The sequence below is a fragment of the Pristis pectinata genome, chromosome 32, assembly GCF_009764475.1.
Source record: "Pristis pectinata isolate sPriPec2 chromosome 32, sPriPec2.1.pri, whole genome shotgun sequence".
NCBI lineage: Eukaryota > Metazoa > Chordata > Chondrichthyes > Rhinopristiformes > Pristidae > Pristis > Pristis pectinata.
This window is the reverse complement of record NC_067436.1, coordinates 1,373,905-1,396,033: the sequence shown is the minus strand read 5'-3', so window position 1 is coordinate 1,396,033 and position 22,129 is coordinate 1,373,905. Positions and strand designations below refer to the sequence as shown.

At 46.2% G+C, this 22,129-nt stretch overlaps 1 protein-coding gene across 3 annotated transcripts in view; it reads left to right on the top strand.

The window, feature by feature from the left end:
- tln2b (talin 2b) overlaps positions 1–22,129 on the top strand; it is a 246,086-nt gene that overhangs the window by 48,046 nt on the left and 175,911 nt on the right. For all 3 annotated transcript variants that reach the window (XM_052042407.1, XM_052042408.1, XM_052042409.1), the window contains exon 2: positions 16,645–16,695. The gene's annotated coding sequence lies outside the window, so the exon portion shown is untranslated. The remainder of the gene's footprint in view (positions 1–16,644; positions 16,696–22,129) is intronic.

The following is a 22,129-nucleotide window of genomic DNA, read 5'->3' as shown; positions in this document are numbered from 1 at the left end:
CCTGGCCCAGTCATCCCTCCCTCCTTCCCCACCCCTCCCTCCCTCCTTCCCCACCCATCCCTCCCCAATCTCCTGACACTTTGCCTGCAACTGTAGGAGGCTCAACACTTCTCCCTACATCTCCTCCCTCACCACCATCCAGGAACCTAAGCAGCCCTTCCAGGTGAGCCAGAGGTTCAACCTGCACCTGTTCCAACCTGGTCTATTGCATTGGGTGCTTGCAACATGGCCTCCTCTGTATTGGTGGAACCCAGCATAGTCTGGGTGACCGTTTTGCAGAGCACCTGTACTCAGTCCACAATGGCCATCTCCAGCTTCTGGTTGCATATCATTTTAACTCTGCTTCCCATTCCCACATTACCATGTCTTTCCTCGGCCTTCTCCAGTACTATGGAGAGGCCAAACGTAAATGGGAAGAAGAACATCTCGTGCAGCTTACAACCATGGTATGAATATTGAATTTTCCTTTTTGGGTGACCCACACTCCCAGTGTTCTCCCACACTCTCACCCTTCCGTCCAGTTTTCTTCTCCCTTGGTTCACCATTCCCATCCCCTCACCTGGTTCCATCCCATCTGACACTACCTATCACCAACCAGCCTCAGTCCTACCCCCCCATACTGATATTTACTGGCAACCTTTCCGATTCTCTTTCAGTCCTGATGTGGGGGTCTCGACCTGAAACATTCACTTGCAACATTTATCTCTGCAGATGCTGCTTGACCCAGTGAGTCCTTCAAGCATTCTGTTTTTTGTTCCAGATTCCAGCATCTGCAGTCTCCTTCAAGTTCAGTCATAGAATCCTACAGCACGGAAACGGGCCCTTCAGCCCAACTTGTCCACGCCGACCAAGATTCCATTTGCTTGTGTTTGGCCCATATCCCTCTAAACCTTCCCTATTCATGTGCCTGTCCGAGTACATTTTAAATGTTGTTCATGTACCTGCCTCACCCACTTCCTCTGGCAGCTCATTCCAAATACTGACCACCCTCTGGATGAAAAAGTTGACCCCCAGGATCCTATGAAATCTCTCCCCTCTCACCTTAAGCCTTATGCCCTCTAGTTCTTGATTCCCCAACTGTGGGGATAAAAGAGAATGCACGTTCATCCCATCTATGCCCCTCATGATTTTATACACCTCATTCTCCTACGCTTCAATAAAAAAGTACCAACCTGCTCAACCTCTCTCCATAAACTCAGTCCCTCAAGTCCCAGCAACGTCCTTGTAAATCTCCTCTGCACTTTTTCCAACTTATGGCATGTTCCTATAGCAGGGCGACCAAAACTGAACACAATATTCCAAATGTGGCCTCACCAACATCTTGTACAACTGCAACATAACATCCCAAATTCCTATCCTCGATCCCCTGACTGATGAAGGTCAGCCGGCCAAAAGTCGCCTTCACCACCCTGTCTGCTTGTAACTCAATTTTCAGGGAACCATGTACTTGTACTCCTAGGTCCCTCTGTTCAACCGTTCACTGTGAAATTCCTACTCTCATTTGTCTTCCCAAAATGCAACACCTCGCACTTATCCAAATTAAACTCCATTTGCCATTCCTCAGCCCACTTACCCAGCTGATCAAGATCCCTCCACAAATCCTCATAACCATCTTCACTGTCAACGACACCTCTTATTTTAGTGTCATCTGCAAACTTATTAACCACGCCTTGTACATTCTCATCCAAATCATTGATATAGATGACAAACAATAATGGGCCCAGCACTGAGCCATAGAGAGCACCACTAGTCACGAGCCTTCAGTCTGACAAACAATCTTCCACCGTCACCCTCTGCTTTCTACCTTCAAGCCAAATGTGTATCCAATTTCCTAGCTCTCCCTATATCCCATGTGATCTAACTTTCCACAGCAGCCTACTATGCAGAACCTTATCAAAGGCCTTGCTGAAGCCCATATAGACCACATAACCCGCCCTGCCCTCATCGACCTTCTTGGTTACTTCTTTAAAAAAAAAACAATCAAATTCATGAGACATGATCTCCTGCACACAAAGCCGTGCTAACTATCCCTAATCAACCCTAATCTTTCAAAATGCTTATATATCTTATCTTTCAGAATCCCCTCCAATAACTTACCTACCACAGGTGTTACACTTTCTGGTCTATAGTTCCCAGGTTTTTCTTTGCAGCCCTTCTTAAATAAAGCCTCAACATTAACCACCCTCCAGTCTTCCGGCATGTCACCCATCGCTAACGATGATGCATACAGTATATCTCAGCCAGGGCTCCCACAATTTCTTCTCTAACTTCCCACAATGTTCTTGGATATACCTGGTCAAGCCCTGAGATTTATCTACCTTCATACACGTTAAGACATCCAGTACTTCCTCTGCGGTAATGCGGACTGTCTGCCAAGATATCCCCGTTAACTATCTCAAGTTCTGAAGTCTTCATGTCCTCTGTGATAAACGCAGAGGAGAAGTATTCATGAGGACCTCACCCATCTCCTGCAACTCCACACAAAGATGTCCCCTTTGGTCTTTGAGGGGCCCTATTCACTCTCTAGTTACTCTTGCTCCCTTAATATACTTATAAAATCTCTTTAGATTCTCCTTAATCTTCTCTGCCAAAGCTATCTCATGCCCCCTTCTTGCCCTTCTGTTTTCCTTCTTGAGTATACTCATGAATCCTTGATACTCCTCCAGGGATTCACTTGATCCCAGCTGCCTGTACCTGACCCATGCCTGCTTTTGCCTGACCAGAGCCTCAATATCCCTCGTCACCCATTGTTCCCTACTCCTGCCAGCCTTGTCCTTCACTCTAATGGGAACGTGCAGATCTTAATCTCTCCATCTCACTTTTAAAAGCCTCCCACTTGCCAGACACCAATCAACTTTTGCAAGTTCCTGTCTCATACCATCAAAATTTGCCTTTCCCCAATTTAGAACTTGAACTTGTGGACCAGATCTGTCCCTTTCCAGAACTAATGAATAAGTTCAGTCAGCAAGTTCAGTCAGTGATCTGGAACGCTCTCCTGAAATCCCCTGCCTGCCCACTACCCATTCCCGAGTCCCTGTTCAGACTCTGCTCTATAACCAAGCCGATGGTCACCTGAGCGAATCTTCTGTGGCTCAGTGTCACACTGTATTAGCTAACAGTCTGATGACGTACTCTGCCAGATTAAAGATACAATCTAATTGTGAGTTGTGAATCAGGCAGAACACCAGGATCAGTTTGTGGAGCAGGTTTTAACTCATTTATTGACACAGTTTGGTGATGAGGTAACTGTGGAGAATGTGTCCCCCATCCATTTAGCTCTGTAACAAACTTGTGACTTGAGGAAATGCCTGTGTGTTTAGTGTACAGACCTATTCATTACTTTTACTATATTCGTTACCTCAATGCACAGTGTAATGAATTGATCTGTACGAACAGTATGCAAGACAAGTTTTTCACTGTACCTCGGTACAAGTGACAATAATAAACCAATACCAATAATATTTTGGGGGCCCATTGAGTGTCTAGGGGGTGCCGTCTTCTGAAGCTTGAGCATTTAAACCTGTAAAGAGCAGCTTCCTCCAAATTCCCTCTAGGAGACATGGATCATGAGAACTTATGGAGGAAAGTTGAGTGGGGAATTGGAGTGGCTGTGATGGGCGTGTGGAAGGTATCCCAATCCTGGGGTGTGGGAAAGGGGTGTTGGTGAGTTTAATCTCACCAAATTTACATTAACAAAGGGTTCAAATCTTTAAGGAGGAATCTTGCACTCCAAAGAATAATGGTAAACATCCTAAGAAGAGCATCAAAGCAAGTGTGCAACCAGGGAATGGGATATATTGGAATAAAAAGGAACAGAGACATTTGTCACGGAGCATCCTTGTGGTCCCTTACACGGACAATTTAACAGGTGCCCATGCCTGGATGGAGGGTGTCACCATCAGGTCTTCTGCTCGTCTTTCTAGTGATGCCGGGTGTGCTCCAAACATTTTGCCGGGAGGAGGAATCCACTGAAGTTAGTATTCCCTACACTCTCCTTGCCGATCCCACCTTTGGAGGTTTGCATCCTTTCTGAACCTGGCATTAAAGTCAGCAGGATGACCAGGGTTTTCCGAGTTTGAAGCAGAATTCTTCCTCGGTCAGTTTCCAGTGTTGGGACATTTACTTTGATGACCATCTATTCTGGTTCTGTCTTAGAGTGAGCCAGAGGAGCATGGGATTGCAGTTACCCAACAGGGGAGTCACTGAGGCTCCATAAAACAGTACAGCTCAGACCCTTCAGCCCACTATGTCAGACCAACTCAATCTTGACGACAATGCTTAACTCCAGAAGATGGTGTACCTCTTTCAGATCGTCCTTCCAGAAGATCACTTGCCCTCCCCACCTGAGCTTTTGAAATAGACATTTCTGGCTCGTGTTTCACTGAAAGGCAGTGGGAGAGGCAGGGTCTCCATGGAAGAAGGTGGGGGGAGCCTCTGGTGCAGGGCAGGGGACACTGGCCCTGTGGGTTTCCAGATAGTGTGGGAGATGGGCCCTGTGGGTTTACATCCCAACTGTGCCTGTCTGAGGCTGGGGTCAATTGTTGAAGATGATGATTGATTTGTTGTATTCAGTGTGTCCATTTCTCGGTCTGCAGATAGTGGTTGGGCTTTTCATTCAGAAGTACAGTGTACAGGTCTGCATTACCTCAGAGTGAGTCGTAGGGCTGGCCTGTCTGGAGACGGCCACAACAGGAAGGCCCTGGCCTGTAAATTTCATTCAGGAAAGGTGTTGCCATCCCCTCCATTACTTCAGAGCCAGCAAAGAGCAGATTGGGAATATGATAATGACACAACTGGCAATGCCTTTAGTTCACAGCCAGTGATTTTGAGAATATTGCACTTCATTGGAAAGCTTCATTTGAAGCTAAAATCAAATGGAGCCCTTGAGGTTTCTAAAGAAGCTAGAAAGGAACTCAAGAAGGGAATTAGGAGAGCCAGGAGGGGCCATGAAAAGGCCTTGGCAAATAGGATTTAAGAGACTCCCAAAGCATTCTATACATGTATAAAGAGCAAGAGGATAACTAGCGAGAGGGTAGGATTACTCGAGGATAAAGGAGGGAACATGTGCTTGGAGGTAGAGGATGTGGGCGAGATCCTAAATGAGTACTTTGCATCAGTTTTTACCAAGGAGAAGGATGTGGAGGATGTGAGATCAGTGTGGAGCATGCTAATGTGCTAGGGCATTTTGAGATAAAGAAGGAGATAGTGTTGCATGTTTCCATGGTGGATCCAAGGTGACTTGGCTGTTTGGATACAGAATTGGCTTTGCCGTAGAAGACAGAGGGTAGTGGTCAATGGGACTTATTCTGGCTGGAGGTCTGTGACTAGTGGTGTTCCACAGGGATCCGTACTGGGACCTCTGCTGTCTGTGATGTATATAAATGACCTGGATTAAAATGTGGATGGGTGGGTGAGCAAGTTTGCTGTTGAAACAAAGATTGGTGGTGCTGTGGATAGTGTCGAAGATTGCCAAAGGATACACCTGGATGTAGATCAGTTGCGGATATGGGCAGAGAAATAACAGATGGAGTTGAATCCAGCCAAATGTAAGATGTTGCACTGTGGGAGATCAAATGTAAAGGGACAATACACTATTATGGCAAGACCTTTAATGTACAAAGGGATCTTGGGATTCAAGTCCATAGTTCCCTGAAAGTGGCTGCACAGGTTGATAGGGTGGTAAAGAAGGCACATGGTCTTTATTTGTCGAAGTGTTGAGTTCAAGAGTTGGGAAGTTGTGTTGCAGCTTGATAAAACTCTAGTTAGGCTGCATCTGGAGTATTGCATTCAATTCTGGTTGCCCCATTGTAGGAAGGATGTGGAGGCTTTGGGGAGGGTGCAGAAGAGGTTTACCATGATGCTGCCTGGATTAGAGGTTATGTGCTATAAAGAGAGGTTGGACAAACTTAGGTTAACATAGAACATTACAGCACAGTACAGGCCCTTCGGCCCACGATGTTGTGCCAGCATTTTATCATGCTCTAAGATTTATCTAACCCTTCCCTCCCACATAGCCCTCCATTTCTCTATCATTCATGGGGCTATCTAAGCGTCTCTTAAGTATCCCTAATGTGGCTGCCCAGAACCTCTGCCGGCAGTGCATTCCACACACCCACCGCTCTCTGTGTAAAAACAAAAACTTGCCTCTGACATCCCCCCTTACACCTTTCTCCAATCACCTTAAAATTATGCCTCCTCGTGTGAGCCATTTTTGCCCTGGGAAAAAGTCTCTGACCGTCCACTCGATCAACTGCATGCCTCTTATCATCTTGTACACCTCTATCAAGTCACCTCTCATTCTCCTTCACTCCAAAGGGAAAAGCCCTAGCTCACTTAACCTATCCTAGGTTGTTTTCTCTGGAGTGGCAGAGGCTGAGGGGAGACCTGAGAGAGATTTATAAGATTATGAGAGGCACAGATGGGATAGGCAGCCAGTATCTTTGTCCCAGGGTCGAAATGTCTAATACTTGAGGGCGTGCATTTAAGGTGAGAGGGGGAAAGTTCAAAGGATTTGTGTGGGACAGGTTTTTACACAGAGCAGTGGTTACCTGGAATGTGCTGCCTGGGGTGGTGGTGGAGGCAAATACGAAAGAGGCACTTAAGAGGCTGTTAGATAGCCCCATAGATGTGCAGAGAATGGAGGGATATGGACATTAATCAGGCAGAAGGGGTTAGTGTAGTTCGGCATTAAACTACTGGATTAATTAATTCAGCACAACATCGTGGGCTGAAGGGCCTTTTCCTGTGCTGTTCTGTATCCTACTGGAAAGGAACCTGTCATGAAGAAGCAAGGTTGTGTAACTCTGTATTTCTGTTCAGTTTTTCTTGAACATGTTCCTTGGAACAGGAAGGTCCCTTCAAACCCCTTGGGTCTGTTTTCTTATCTCCCAATCTCCTTCCCGTCCACACCCACCTCCCATTCCTCTTTTCACTGACTTATTTATTGATATGCACCATGGAAACAGGCCCTTTGGCCCAACTGGTCCATGCCAACCAAGATTCCCATCTAAGCTCGTCCCATTTGTCTACATTAAACCATAAGACAAAGGGAGCAGAATTAGGCCATTCGGCCCATTGAGTCTGCTCTGCCATTCAATCATGGCTGATTTTATTTTTCTTTCTCAACCCTATTCTTCTGCCTTCTCGTAACCTTTGTCCTTACTAATCAAGAACCTATCAATCTCTGCTTTAAATGCACCCAATGACTTGGCCTCCACAGCCGTCTGTGGCAATGAATTCCACAGATTCACCACCCTCTGGCTAAAGAAATTCCTCCTCATCTCTGTTCTAAAGGGATGTCCTTCTATTCTGAGGCTGTGCCTGCTGGTCCTAGACTCTCCCACTACTGGAAACATCCTCTCCATGTCCACTCCATCCAGGCCTTTCAATATTTGGTAGGTTTCAATGAGATTCCCCCCTCATTCTTCTAAACTCCAGTGAGTACAGGCCCAGAGACATCAAACACTCCTCATATGTTCCCGGGATCATTCTTGTAAACCTCCTCTGGACCGTCTCCAATGCCAGCACATTAGATATGGGGCCCAAAACTGCTCACAGTACTCCAAATGTGGTCTGACCAATGCCTTATAAAGCCTCAGCAGTACATCCTTGCTTTTATATTCTAGTTCTTGCCTTCGTTACTATCAACTCAACCTTTAGGGAATCCTGCACTAGGACTCCCAAGTCCCTTTGCACCTCCAATTTCTGAATTCGCTCCCCGTTTAGAAAGTAGTCTACACCGTTATTCGTTTTCCCAAAGTGCATGACCGTACACTTCATTACGCTGTATTCCATCTGCCACTTCTTTGCCCATTCTCCCAACCTGTCCAAGTCCTTCTGAAGATTCCCTACTTCCTCAACACTACCTGCCCCTCCACCCACCTTTGTATCATCTGCAAACTTGGCCACAAAGCCATCAATTCCGTCATCCAGATTATTGACATGTAACTCGAAAAGTATCGGATCCAGCACCGACCTCTGCGGAACACCACTAGTCACCGGCAGCCAACCAGAAAAGGCTCCCTTTATTCCCACTCTTTGCCTTCTGCCAGTCAGCCAATCTCCTATCCGTGCTAGTACCTTTCCTGTAATACCATGGGCTCCTATCTCGTTTAGCAGCCTCATGTGCGGCACCATGTCAAAGACCTTCTGAAAATCCAAGTAAACGACATTTCTTCCCCCCCCCCCTTCCCTTGTTCTCTTTCCCCTGCTCACCCCCCTCCCCCGCCCTCATGACTTGCTCATCTATTCTCCACCTCCTTTCTTTTATTCCATGGTCCACTGCCCTCTCCTACCAGATTCCTCCTCCTTCAGCCCTTTGCCTCTTCTCCCTATCACCTCTTAGCTTATTACATCTCCTACCTTCCCCACCCTCCACCCTCCTACCCTCTCACTTGGACTCGGCTGTCACCTGCCTGCATGTCCCCCTCCCCGAAACATCGACCTGAAACATCGACTGTTTATTTCCCTCTGTAGATGCTGCCTGACCTGCTTAGTTCCTCCAGCATTTTGTGTGTGATCCTCATAAATCTTTTTTGCAATCTTTACAAAAGTCTTGCTGCCTTGGATTTGGAGAGGTCATCAACCTTTTGACATGCTTTACCCCTTCACTTCACCCAGTGCCCCTCTCCTCCAGTTCAGCTGGGTGGACGACTCCCATCTGATTCCGTGTTTGCTGAGGCAGCGACAATCTGTGATTCCAAGATCAGTCCTTGGCCCCCGCCTTCTCTCAGCTGCCTCACCACACAATGTCTGCGTCCCCGTATTTACTGACAACACCGGCCCTACCACAAAGTTTCCATCGTGTCATTTCTGTCTCTGAGGCAAGATGCAAACTCCAGCACTAAGACCGTCACGTCCACCACCAGCTACAGCCCTGTTGCAACACAGCACGACTGACACCTTCAACCTTTGGCAGCTGTGTTCTTGCTGCCTTCTGACCTTGCACCCTCTGTGAACTCACCCCCACGTCCCTTCCATCCATCACCCCTCTGCTTTATCTCTTGCATTGGCTCCCAGTTAAGAGGTCTAGTTTTAAAATTCTTGTGCATATTGTTAAACCTCCTCATACCTCACCTTGCTAATTCCCATCCTCTCCCAGATCTCTGGGCTCCTTCGGTCCTCGTTCCCTCTTATCACCCACTTAAATTCCCTTGTCTTTACCTGGTCTTTTGCATCTCGAATTCCTTCCCTGAAACACTCTGCCTCTCTCACCCTCTCTTGAAGCTGCATCTGGGAAGCCACGTCATAGATCTTCCATCGAGCCCCTTGTCAATTTTCTGGCAGGTAACCCTGTGATTGGCTATTGATGAGTGACAGCTGTCTGTACAGCTGGGTGCAGAACACCTGTGGGGCCCCTCCCACCCAGGCACGGGACATCTGTGGTGCCCTCCCACCTTGCCCAGGTTTGGGACATCTATAACCTGCCACCCTGTGACCCTCAGGAATCCGCCAGTACAACAGCAACACCTCCGATGCACCAGCTGGTTTACCCAGCCGAGTCCTGTGAGGTGGGAGCTGTCATTTATCTTCTGGGAAAAAGCTTCTAATTTGATTTAATTAAATTTGAATATTTATAATTTCTTTTAAATCTTTTAGCATTTGTAGACCTTTAACACTTAAAGCCTTTATAATTTATTATTATTTTTTATTTTAATGGGTCCTTAGTAATTTTATGAACATCGAAGTTATGTGCAGACATGTGACTGTCATGGCATTTCTTGTGGTGAGCCTGGGGGTGGAGCTTGTCCTGCTGTCTGTCAAAGACATCCCATTTGTTGACTGACTGTGTGGGCTGGGCCAGGTCCTGGCTGCATTGTCCCAGTGAGTGGAACTGACCACCCAGCAGAACCCACGGTCCCCGTCGTTCGGGAGCAGAGGCTGTGGACAGCGCACAGGCTGTCCCGTTCCTCTCCCTGCATCAAGTGTTGTTTGGTAACACTCCTGCAGAACCTGAGAGGCTTGTTCGAGGGTGGAAGGTGCTGGAGTCTAGATCAACAAGCAATCTGCTGGAGGAACTCAGCGGGTCAGGCAGCATCTGTGGAGGGAAATGGATGGTCGACGTTTCGGGTCGAGACCCTTCAGTTGGACTGAGGCAGGGTCTCGACCTGAAACATTGATCAGCCCTTTGCCTCCACAGATGCTGCCTGACCAGTTGAGTTCCTCCAGCAGATTGCTTGTTGCTCCAGATTTCAGCACCTGCAGTCTCTGGTGTCTCTGGAGAAATGAACACTGTTGGAGATGTGTCGATTCTGAACAATGGTGATTTGGGTGTGAGCTGCCTTCCTGATGGTCATTCACAGCGACTTGTTGCAAAATCACATTAAGCTAACCTTGGATAGACCCAGAACTGCACATTAACAACAGCAGATATATTTCAAAAGGAGCACAACATTGGGGAAACTCTACAGCAACATTCATGACTGAAGAACTCGAGTCTTTTTCTTTTCAGTTGTGTACTGGTCTGGCAGCAGGATTGAGGGCCCCGGTGTCTGCAGTGGGAGTAGGATGGTCCATGACACTTCCCTCTGAGCCTAATGACATCCTTCTGGATGTTTGCTGTCAATGTAGTGTTGTAACTTGGCAACATTCCAATGTGTTCATAAACCACGGTGAAAGCAAGATGGAGTGCTTTCCTCGTTGCTTTGGACGGGATCAGCCAGTGAATTAGACTGGGCGTTTATCAGCTTCCCCCAGCTGGGCATCTGAGGCAGCAGCATGAGAATGGAACAAGTTTTCCCTGGAGGGGAGGGAGCAGGGAACATGGGGCATTGTGCCAGGGTCTGTAGTTGAAGACAGAAATGAACTTCAGGATGTGTGCAGTTGTAGAATACGTTCTGATGTACTTGTATCAGGGAAAGTGCTATAGAAAAACAAGTACTTCTAGTCTTTCCTTTGACTGCTGCGTCACCTGCACTACACATGGAAAGTAATTTAATTCATGTGAAGCTCTTGAGATCATCTTGAATGTCTGAAGTAGTTAATATGAATGGCATGGCCTTTTTGTCCAGAGAATTGAGATAAAGTGAGCAGGTTCCTGAAACCGATGGATCTCCTGGGAGTGGTAGATTAGAGTGCCAACTAACCTGACATTGGGTTGTGACATCAGGATTTTTAACAGCCAATTTGTTGCCCATCCCTTAATCCTCTCTCCACCCTGATTCACATAGGGGTTCGCCTTTGGCTGAGTCAAAGGCTATATGGTTAGAGATGTTACTTCTTAGTCTGGACCCTGGTCCTGCCCTGCGTTCCCCTGTCTCTGTGATTGACCAGAAGTCCAGCTGTGAAAATAAACCAGTGACTAGGCTCCTTGGATGCTCCTGATGTTTGGCTATAATTCTGCTCTGTCCAGTGAGTCCCAACCACTCAGTCATGTCACAGGTCTTGCTTTCTGTGCAGTAGATTGTAGTAGCTACAAATACAGCCCAGTAAAGATGTGCATTTTTGTGCTTTGTCAAAAGCTTGTGGGTTCAAGCCCCATTTCAGAGACTTCATCATGAAGGTTGCTAATTGAGTGCAGTATTGAGGGAGTGCTGTCAGATCTGATGTTAATCTAAAGGACCAATTGCTCCAATTAGCTTGTAGACTTTTTATCAATTATAGACCAATTTATAGACCAACTTCAAGTAATTGAGTGCAGTATTGAGGGAGTGCTGTCAGACTGATGTTAATCTAAAGGACCAATTGCTCCAATTAGCTTGTAGACTTTTTATCAATTATAGACCAACTTCAAGTAGTCCGTGCTAACAGTTGAATATAAAACAAGAGCAGCGGAGGATTCTGGCCAACATTTATTCTGTAACCAACATTCCTACAAAACTTCAACAGATCGATGTTTGTCAGAGTTGGCTGCTGAATTTCCTATGTCACAACTCTGCTTCAGGAAGTATTCTGTTGCCTTTAAGGCCGTGTCTGGAAGTTATGTGTGGCCTTGTGTAAATGCGAGCGGTTGGGAGTTGGGTCAGAATTCCTGACTGGCCATTGCTCCCGGTCTTGTGGAATTCACATGCTACCTTTGGAACTGGTGAATTCGATGTATGTTCATTGTCGGTCAGACAGGCTGCTGTGATTTGCTTTATCCCAGAGAGAGCTGCCATAACTTGATGTTAAGTGTCTGGCAAGAGCTCTTTGTTAGTGATTTCATTCTTTTTAGAACTGCTTCCAAAAGTAGATGTAATGATGGAGTGAGATTCAGACAAGGGAAGATTCATATTATTCTCACACAATTAAATCCAACATCAGGTTATTGATTTGGTTCTGGTATGGAATCATTGAGAGCCACATTAGAGTGCAGACAGAGGCAGTGAATGTGCTGTTGCTGTAGACAGACAGAAAACAGCTGCTCATCAAATTTCAGAAAACCACCCCATTCATCAAAGCAGATAAATGTTTGAAGGGAAGATATTTACTCAGATGAAGACAGAGCAGGGCAGTTCGATGAACTGGATGGACACCAGGCCAAGTTGTGGCCTCTTTCCTGCATGGATCCAGATCTTGGGATCTTGCTGTTAAGATTCAAGCTCACTTCATTTTCATAGTCATGGAATCATAAGGCACGGAAACAGGCCCTTTGGCCCAACTGGTCCATGCCATCCAAGATATCCATCTAAGCTAAGATTCCCACCTCCCTCACTCATTGCCATGAATATCACCTCCCACCTTCCATTCCCAGCTCCCACATTAACCACCTCAGTAATGGCTCTACCTTCACCGTCCTGTACCCCATCTTCAAATCTGTTGTCATTTAAAACAAAAACCAAGACTTGCCACTTCCATTCTTGTGACCTGTCACCCAGTCCCCAACTCTCTGCTCTACACATCCCCTGACTGCAGCGTGGGAAGGATGATCAGTGATCACAGTCACATAGCTGTGGCTCTGATCAGCTGTTTCAATGTTGCAACTTAGGTGGAAGCTGAGTGCAGGGATTCTAACGAGGAGCTTTGGGAAAGAAAGGGATGATGCTAGGATGTGGGTAATTTTCTCCATGAACATTTTGTGACTGTCTTTTCAACAGATGGAACAATGTCTGTGTTGTGGTTGTGTATGAAAAATGTTGGGCTTATTGAGCTGGGATTGACTGTGGTCAGGTTGGATCTGGTTTTAATTTTTACCCCCAGCAAATCCCTAATTGAGGTGAATGAGTGTCAAACATTGGGTGGATGAAAATAGTACAAAGTTTTATTGTCTTTGAAAGAAGTGAAGTGGCTGAGCTCAGATGAAACATAACCACTGGAGTCTCCAGCTGGTAAACAGTGGTGTGAAGGCACTGGGAAAGGTGCGGAAATGATTTTCAAGGATGACCCCAGGTGAGAGGCTGATCAGGGCTGGAGCTCTTTTCTCTCAAAGAGGTAGCACTAACAGAGATGGCCTGAAAGTAGAAATTATGAAAAGTTTTGATCAGGAATATGAGGACTGGAGATATGTTCGGTATAAAATTAAAACCTGATCCAACCTGACCAGAGCCAATCCCAGACTAATATGAGCCAGTTATTTTTGTACCCAACTGTTACCATAAATACACCAGATCCAACACACTGCTGATCAAAATATGAAGAACAAATATTCATCAAGAACAGAAGAAGTAAACGCCAACCTGTCACAACACAACCAGACCAAAGCACTGTCAGCCTGGGATCAGATACACAGTCTGGTACAGATATTCTATCAGTGAGACCCGAGCTAAGAATAATAAATTTAAGATAATTGCCAATACAGTAACAAAATTCAGAAGACTTGTGCACCCGGTGTGGTGAGACTATAGCACCAGCAACGTACAGGGTGTGGCTGAGGCAACTCCAATCAGTGCAGTTCATGAGATGTTTTTAGGTACTTAGTGAATGAAGGGAAATGGAGTTGGTGCAGGTGCTGAGGTGGAAGATGACCTTAATGAACGGTGGAGCATACTCCATGCCAACCATGGTGTACACCAATCTAGACCCATTTGCCCACGTTTAGCCCGTATCCCTCTAAGCCCCTTCTATCCATGTACATACCCAAATGTCTCTTAAATGTTGTCATTATACCTGCCTCAACCACTTTCTCTGGCAACTCGTTCCATAAACAGAACACCCTGTGTGTGAAGACATGTTGATAGGATTGGTGGAGGATAGTTGGAGCAGGATCCCCCAGACCAAATATAATGGTGTGGGCCTGAAAGATCTAATGAATTATTACATTATAGTATCCTGTATTAATATTGGTGTGAAACGTGAGAAAGAATTGAGTAGATGTGAAAATGAACTTTCTGATGTTTATTCTGAGCTCTGCGATTCAGTTACCAGAATGTGGTACATGAGGTACCAATTTAATTTCAAATTAAAATATCAGAGTGACAGGGGAGCAGAAGTCTTGGTGTTAGAACTTTGCTGGGCATGAATATTTTGCAAAATGGAAGTAGATCGTGGGAATTCTACTGAAGTTGAGGAAGTAAAGTGTTGTATAGGAGACACAGGAGACTGCAGGTGCTGGAATCTGGAGCAAAAACAAACTGCTGGAGGAGTTCAGCAGGTCAGGCAGCATCTGTGGAGGGAAATGGACAATCAATGTTTCGAGCTGAGATCCTTCATCTAGATGAAAGGTAGGGGAGATAGTCAGCATAAAGAGGTGGAGGGAAGGGGTGGAGCAAGATCTGGCGGGTGAAGGGTGGATCGGTGATAGGCCCCTCCTATCAGGGATGAAGGAGGGAGAGGTGGAAACAGTGACCCAGGCTGGGAAGTGATAGGTGGAGGCAACAAAGGGCTCCAATGAGAGGAAAGTGGGGCATGGAACCAAATAAGGGAGGTGGGAGGAACAGTGGGGGAAGGGACCCAGTGGGAGGAGTGTGTGGGTGGCAGGCAGATGGAGTGAGTGGAGGAGGAGAAAGAAACAGTGATGGAGGTGGGGGTGTAGGAGGAACTGGGTAGATCAGCAGGAGAGAGGAAAGAGACTGAGGGGGAGCAGTTTACCTGAAACCGGAGAATTCAATGTTTGTCGTTGTGGTGTAGACTGCATAGGTGGAATGCAAGGTGCTGTTCCTCTAGTTTGTGTTCAGCCTCACCCTGAGACAGAGGCCAGAGTGGGGAGGAGAATTCAAATAGCTAGCAACTGGGATCTCCAGACGGCCATGGCGGACAGAGCGCAGGTGTTTGGTGAAGCAGTCGCCTGGTCTGTGCTCACTGACGTGGAGGGGGCCACATCTTTGCACATTATGTACATGTTGTATATTTTGTCCCTTGTATTAGTAAACAAGGAATTTAATTTTATGATGTATCCCATGCAGTGCACCCCCAGTGTTTAGCACTGATATGGCTGAAGGTGCAGGAGTGCTGACCTGGACACCTGTGAATCCAATCTATTCTCTTTCTTCGTCAAACCTCACACGGACAGAACCTGCGATCTCCACACAGAGTGACTGCATTTACAGTAATTGGCTGTGAAACCCTTCACGTGCGCTCTGCTTTGCTCCTTTCCTCAGCAATCCTCTCTTTTTTCATCCATCTTTCCTGCCAGGAAGACAGCCCCTGGGCTTCATGGGTCTTGTAGGACCTGGAACCTCTGATAACGAAGAACCATTTCAGTTCATTGAGTTTGGCCTGACCTGTGCAATGATCGGCAGGTCAGGGCAGCGTGTGTTGATCACTAATCCCATAAACAGATTACTGACGGCAGAGTGCAGATTGATACTTGGGATCTCCCCATCTGTGGGACAAGAGTCCGAGAGGAAGATTTATGGATATCTGGATACATGGAGTTGTACAGCAGAGAACCGGGTCCTCCGGCCCACTACATCTGTGCTGACCTCTATTCCCATCTGCACTCATCCCATTTACCCTCAACAGGACCCTATCTTTTTGTGTATGGCAACAGTCAACACAGGAGGTAGTCTTCAAACATTCTGCAAGTGCGAGCAGCTTCCTGAATGGATATAACACAACTTTGAATGTTGCAGCAACTTCGGTGTTTGAGGTGTCTTTGCTGGCTCACTCGCTTGTAAAGCAGTTCTGGGTTGTCTGAGCTTTTCAGCGCATGGCTCACTGCCCCCAGATCATCAGCACACAACCTGCCCGGCTGCATTTTTGAATGAGATGTTTGTCATGCTGCTGTGGACTTTCCTCTGTCGCACGACCCGGGAGCTTGTTGGGCAGGGCCCGACACCGGGTTCCTGGTGCTTGTGCAATCATGTTGCAGCAGACACAACATAACCCAACAAGTGAGTGCGTGACTGAATGAATGCCAATTGTTTTGGGTGTGGCCAGAGGCAGGTTGAGCACCAGAACTCACAGGTGTGCAGCTGTTGAGGAGAGCTGGGTGAAGACTTGGCCCATTGTGTTATATCTACATTAGTCTCCAGCACTGCATCCTGCACATATGGTGAGTGTCAGTGTGCCTGTCCACACTAACCATCTTCTGCTGCATCCCACTCTATGGGAAGCTCTGTCCCTCCTTCCATTGTACTTAGAGGACCCATTCCATCATCTTGGCAACATATGGTGCAGCTCTGTTTAAACCCAAGGTGCACCTGCTGGATGGTGCTGCTTGGGTCCCTGTTGTTTTTCAGAGTGAAACATCATTAAGTTTTGCAGTTACATTGAGGGCGTAATGTGGTACAAAGGGGTTTGCTTGAATGCTTTATAGCATCCACTAACCACTGGCTTTTTCTCTTCCAGCTGTAATCGCAGAAAAGAAGCCACAAGATTAACATCTGGGTGCCAAGTGAGGTGAGGTTTATTTTTATTTCTTTTGCAATATTCTGCCCACAAGTCTGTGTCTTGGTTAAATATCTGCTGTCCTGAGTGTGAGCTGACCAGGGGACAGTTACAAAGAACCCAGTCATTTAAAACTGAGGAGCCTGGAGATTTCTTCTCTGACTGCAGTGAATCTCTGGAATCCTCTATCCCCGAGGGTGGTGGAGGCCAGATCACGAGATGTATTTAAAGTGGAGATAGGTAAGTATTTGAAAGATTGAGCAATTGAGGGTTATGGGGAACTGACATAGAAAAGGATTGAGGCCAGCATAGATCATTCATGGTCATTAGATCAGGTGAGTTTATTGTCATAGACACCAGGGTGCAAAGAAATTCCTCGCTTGCATGAAACTCAAGAGTAAACTGTAAACATTGTAATAATAAATACAACAGTAGGTACAATGATGAGCACAAAAGCACAGAATGGTGCAAAGATTGAATGGCAGGGCAGGTTGAGGGGCTGAGTGGTCTGCTCCCATTACCTTGTGTCCTTGGTTAGTCTGAGCATTCCCCACTACTGAGAGGGTAACAAGCTGCCTGATCTCTGTGAGAATAACTGATGCACAGGCCGCTCCTGCTGGTGATGTTCCGTCAGCTTTAAACAGGATTACATGGAATTAACTGACCAGAGGTGAATCAGTTGCCGCAGTCTGTCCAAAGTTTATGGTTATCTGTTCATTTATGGTTCACTTCCTTCTCCTGAATGTGTGTAACCAGCCTCCCTGTAAATGCATCTGTGAAGTTTGCCTCCAACGCTCCCTGTGGTGGTGATTTCCACGTTCCCACACTCTTTAGGTCAACAAGTATTTTTTATTTGTGAGATGTGGAATCTCCTCTGACTGTGTATAATGGGCATAACTGCTGGAATTCATTGTTGTTTTCCCACCCGGAAGCCCGTATGGATCACTGCTCGCTGTGGGCTTATTATTGAACGCAGTTGCTGACTCAGTAAACTAGTTTAGAGGTTCCCTACTGTGAGTGTGTCTGTTTCCCTTCAGTCCCCAGGGCTGGGCAACTCTCCCTGAGGCCAGAACTGGAGACTGTTCTTTACATGGCACAATGGTTGTTGACTATTTCTGAAAGGTTATCATATTATTACTTTATTGTCCTATGACATGGAAGGAGGCCTTTCAACCCATTGAGACTCTGCTAGCTTTCAGGGCAGTCCCACCAGTCCCATTCCCTGTTACAGGTTATTTCCCTGAAACCTCTTCTCTCTCCCATACCCATCAACTCACTCAGCCGAAAGGCCGCCTCCTATGAGAACGTAAGTGAGAAGCCTCCCCCAGTCTTCCTGCCATCCACTCGTACTGGAATTAAATTACAGTGGGCACAGGGAACAGGTACAAACTCCACACAGGCAGCACCCGAGGTCAGGATTAACTGGGGTCCCTGCAGCTGTTGCAGCACTGTGCTGCCTCAGTCAAGGACATGCCCCAAAGATGCGTTAAATTAGCACATGCAGCTGAATTAATAATTTAACATCCATTGCAAGATGTCGCAGGTGCGGCACCTTGCGTAAACGTACCTTCACTTTTGTCCAAAGTCTTCCCCCAAATTATTGTGAGCTGAAATAACACCACAGTTACTATGTATTGTATCTAGTCAAAACTACATTGCTGTTTGTGGAAGCTCACTCTGTGTAATTCAGCTGCTGTGCTTGCAACATTACAGCAGTGTTGACTTGGCTGCTTGGGAATACCCTTAGGCTGTGGAATGTGCTATTTAAATGCCAGTTCTTCCATGGAGTGAGTGAGATCCTGTGGTCAGCGTGTAGTTGCAGCAGCTCAACCTGGTATTTGGATCTGGTGCTCTGATGCACACTGACTCATCCTCTGTGTTGCAAGGAAAATGGCTTTTGGTTGTTGCAGGAAGTGAAGAACTGTCCTCGCTTATTCACAGCCAAGGCCCTCCCATTCTTTGTGTTGGTTTCATTCATGTTTTGGTCAATCTTCACTTAGCAGTAAGGAGTGGCTGATTGAAAGCACAAGTAGGGTGAAGTTTTGCAGGAATCTATTTGGCATTTTTCATGTGGCAGCTTCCACATCCTGTTCATGAAGCTATTTGAGGTTGAGTGTTTTTGGACAGCTCTGCCTGAAGTTGTGTGAAACAAAGCAGGAGGACGATGGCAGTGGGCTGGTGTCAGTCCTGTGGAAGAAAACATTCTGCTGTACTCAGAGATAAAGCCTTGCTGTTTGAGTGGATCCACCCATCAGCAGAATGCCTAATACTGAAGGCCAGTAAATCAGTGGTTCCAAACTTTACCAAACAATGGCCACCAAACAAGCATTGTGACCCAGGAGGAAGAGAATGAATTTGCATTTCTTCCCAAAAGGCTTGCTGGAATCCCAAACTGCCCAAAGTGTTTTAGAGCTGGAAGATTCCTCGGTCACTGTACGTAGGAAGTGCAGCTGCCGAACAGTGCACAGCAAGCTCCCATAATCTGATAACAACTGGATAATTGGTTTGACTGGTTGCAGTTGAGGGATAAGTATTGGCCAGAGTGGTGGGGAGGGACTTCTGGTTCTCTTCAGACCAGTGGAAGTAGGCTCTCGAACACTCGCCCAGGTAAGCAGATGATTTTAGGTTTGATGTCTGTGAGCTAGCACCTCTAACAGTGATCACCTCTGTGACGTCAACTCTGAAGTGGGACTTGGATGCACGACTTTTAGACTTGGGTGAAATGTTCTCCAGGGGCACTGATGCTGTCCGCACTGTGTGCGCTCCCAGCCTGCGTTTCCCTGGGAGAGGTTCTGCTGAACCAGTCTGTGTAATTAGTTTCAGGGAGGGTGAGTGGGGAAAAATCAGTTCAGTTGTGGTGTACTGCAGTACAAATAAGAATCTCTTGACAGTTTCAAATGGGACACAAAGGCAGTTTGTCTCTACCCCAGTTGTCACCTGATGTTTTGCAGCTTCTTTTCTTCATTGAATATAACATTCCATCCGAGACATTGCATGATTCTTTTAAAGCCCTTTGTGACGTGCCTGGCACTGCATGTGTTGTCGAGCAACTCTGCTGAACTGTGATTAAATGCTAATTTCTGAAACATGTATTTTAATTCTGCAGAAACCTATTGTGAAAGAGGTGTCCGCTGGTTGTTTCAGCAGGTCAGATACATCTCACTGTGAGAAAGCAGAGCTGCCACATTAGAGGCTGTTAAAAATAACATGTATTTTTAGAACACTGATACAAACAATTTTATTATCTGAAGTTGTTAAGCAAAGCATACATTTTTAAAATGCATGTATTCATTAACATCTGGCTGGTCTGTGGTAACTCAGAATGCATCACAGGCAGGTATTAAATGACCCTTTCATAGTCGTCTCTACAATCACCAACTATCCCTTCCCTAGAAGGGAGAAGGTGAACATTTCTATAGCACCTCTCATGGTCTTTGGTTATCTCAAAGCATTTTACAGCTACTGAAGCTTTTTGGAGAGTTGTGGCTGGTTCAGTGCAAGAAATAAGATCCTTAGCAAGCCCCCACAAATGGTGAATTGAAAATTACAGTATTTGTTTCACTGAACTTGAGCGTTACAGAATCCTAGATGGAATCATAAGGTGATACAGCACAGGAACAGGCCCTTTGGCCCACCACATCCGTGCTGACCTTGCTTTTCTACACTAATTCCATTTGCTGCATTCGGCCTAACTCTTTCTGTGCTTTTCCTGCTTGTGTCACTCTAAATGCATCTTAATTGTACCTGGTTCCACCACCTCCTCTGGCAGCATGTTCCAGATATCACCCACTCTCTGTGTAAGCAAAACCTTCCCCCTCAAATCCCTTTTAAAGCTTCTTCCTCTCACCTTAAACCTATTCGCTCTTGTTTTTGATACCCCTCCCACAGGCAAAAGATTTTGACCATTGACCCATCCATGCCTCTCATAATCTTGTGTATCAGGTCACCCCTCAGCCACCTTCACTCCAGGAACAACAAGCCTAGCCTGTTCATCTCTCCCCATAACTAAAGTCCTCCAATCCAGGCAACATCCTGGTGACCCTCCTCTGCACTCTCTCCAATCCAGGCTCTATTAGACAGCCCACTCCTCTGCGCTCTCTCCAATGCAATCACATCCTTCCCATGGTATGACCACCAGAACTGCCAAAATACTCCAATTGTGACCTAACCAGTGTTTTGTGAAGGGTCACTCAACAACACTCAGTGCTGACGTTTCACACAAGATGCCAGAGATGACTCCTTTGAAATAATTATATTTCATAACCAGTAGAGAGCAGGCAGGGCCTGGTTTTAACATCACAGCAGAAAGATGGCACCCCCAGCACTACAGCAACCCGTCAGTACTGCAGTATATCACATTTCCACTTGTCCCCCAGTGTCTGCAGTGGTCTTGTGCTCACAGTGTGATTGTGAGATGAGAGTATTACCTGCTGAGCCACTGGTCACACATGTTCTCTCGAGTACCTTCACAGTATCTTTGTGTTAGGAGTGGGCAATATAGTAGAGTCATAAAGTTGTAGAGCAGAGAATGGGGCCCTTCGGCCCAACTCGTCCATGCTGACCGTGATGCCTATCTACGCTGATCCCATTTGCCCGGATTAGTCCCGTATCGTTCCTTTCCTATCCATGTACCTGTCCAAGTGCCTTTTAAATGTTGGTATTGTATCTACCTGTACCACCACCTCTGGCAGCTCATTCTGGATATTCTCCACTTCTATGTGGAAAAACTTACCCCTAAGATCTCCTTTGAATTTCTCTCCTTTCACCTTGACCCTCTGTCCTCTTGTTTTAGATTCTCCCACACTCGAGGAAGACTCTCTCTATCCTATCTGTGCTTCTCATAATTTTATAAACCTCGATTACATCACCTCTCAGCCTCCTACATTCCAGTGAGAATAACCCCAGCCTATCCAATCTCTCCTTATAACTATAGGTAAGATAAGATATCTTTGATAGTCACAAGATATCTTTATTAGCCCTCCATTCCAGGCAACATTCTGGTGAATCTCTGTTGCTACCACATCCTTCCTGTGGTGTGGTGACCAGAACTGTACACATACTCCAAATGTTTGATGCAGCTGTAACATGGCATCCTAACCCTTATACTCAATCCCTCAGCCTATGGAGGCAAGCATACCAAATACCTTTTTTCAGTACCTGATCCAACTGTATCACCATTTTTAGGGAGCTCAGCATCTCAAGGTCCCCCTGTACATCAATACTCTTGAGGTGTTGGATGACATGCAAACAAAAGCTTTTCACTGTATCTCGTACATGTGACAATAATAAAGCAGTTACCATTTACCAATTTATTGTATGTGTGCTGTTAGTATTTGATTTCCCAAAATGCATTACCTCACACTTGTCTGGATTCAATTCTATCTGTCTCCATGCCACCCAGCTTTCCAGCCGATTGACATCCTGCTGTATCCCTTCTCAGCCACCT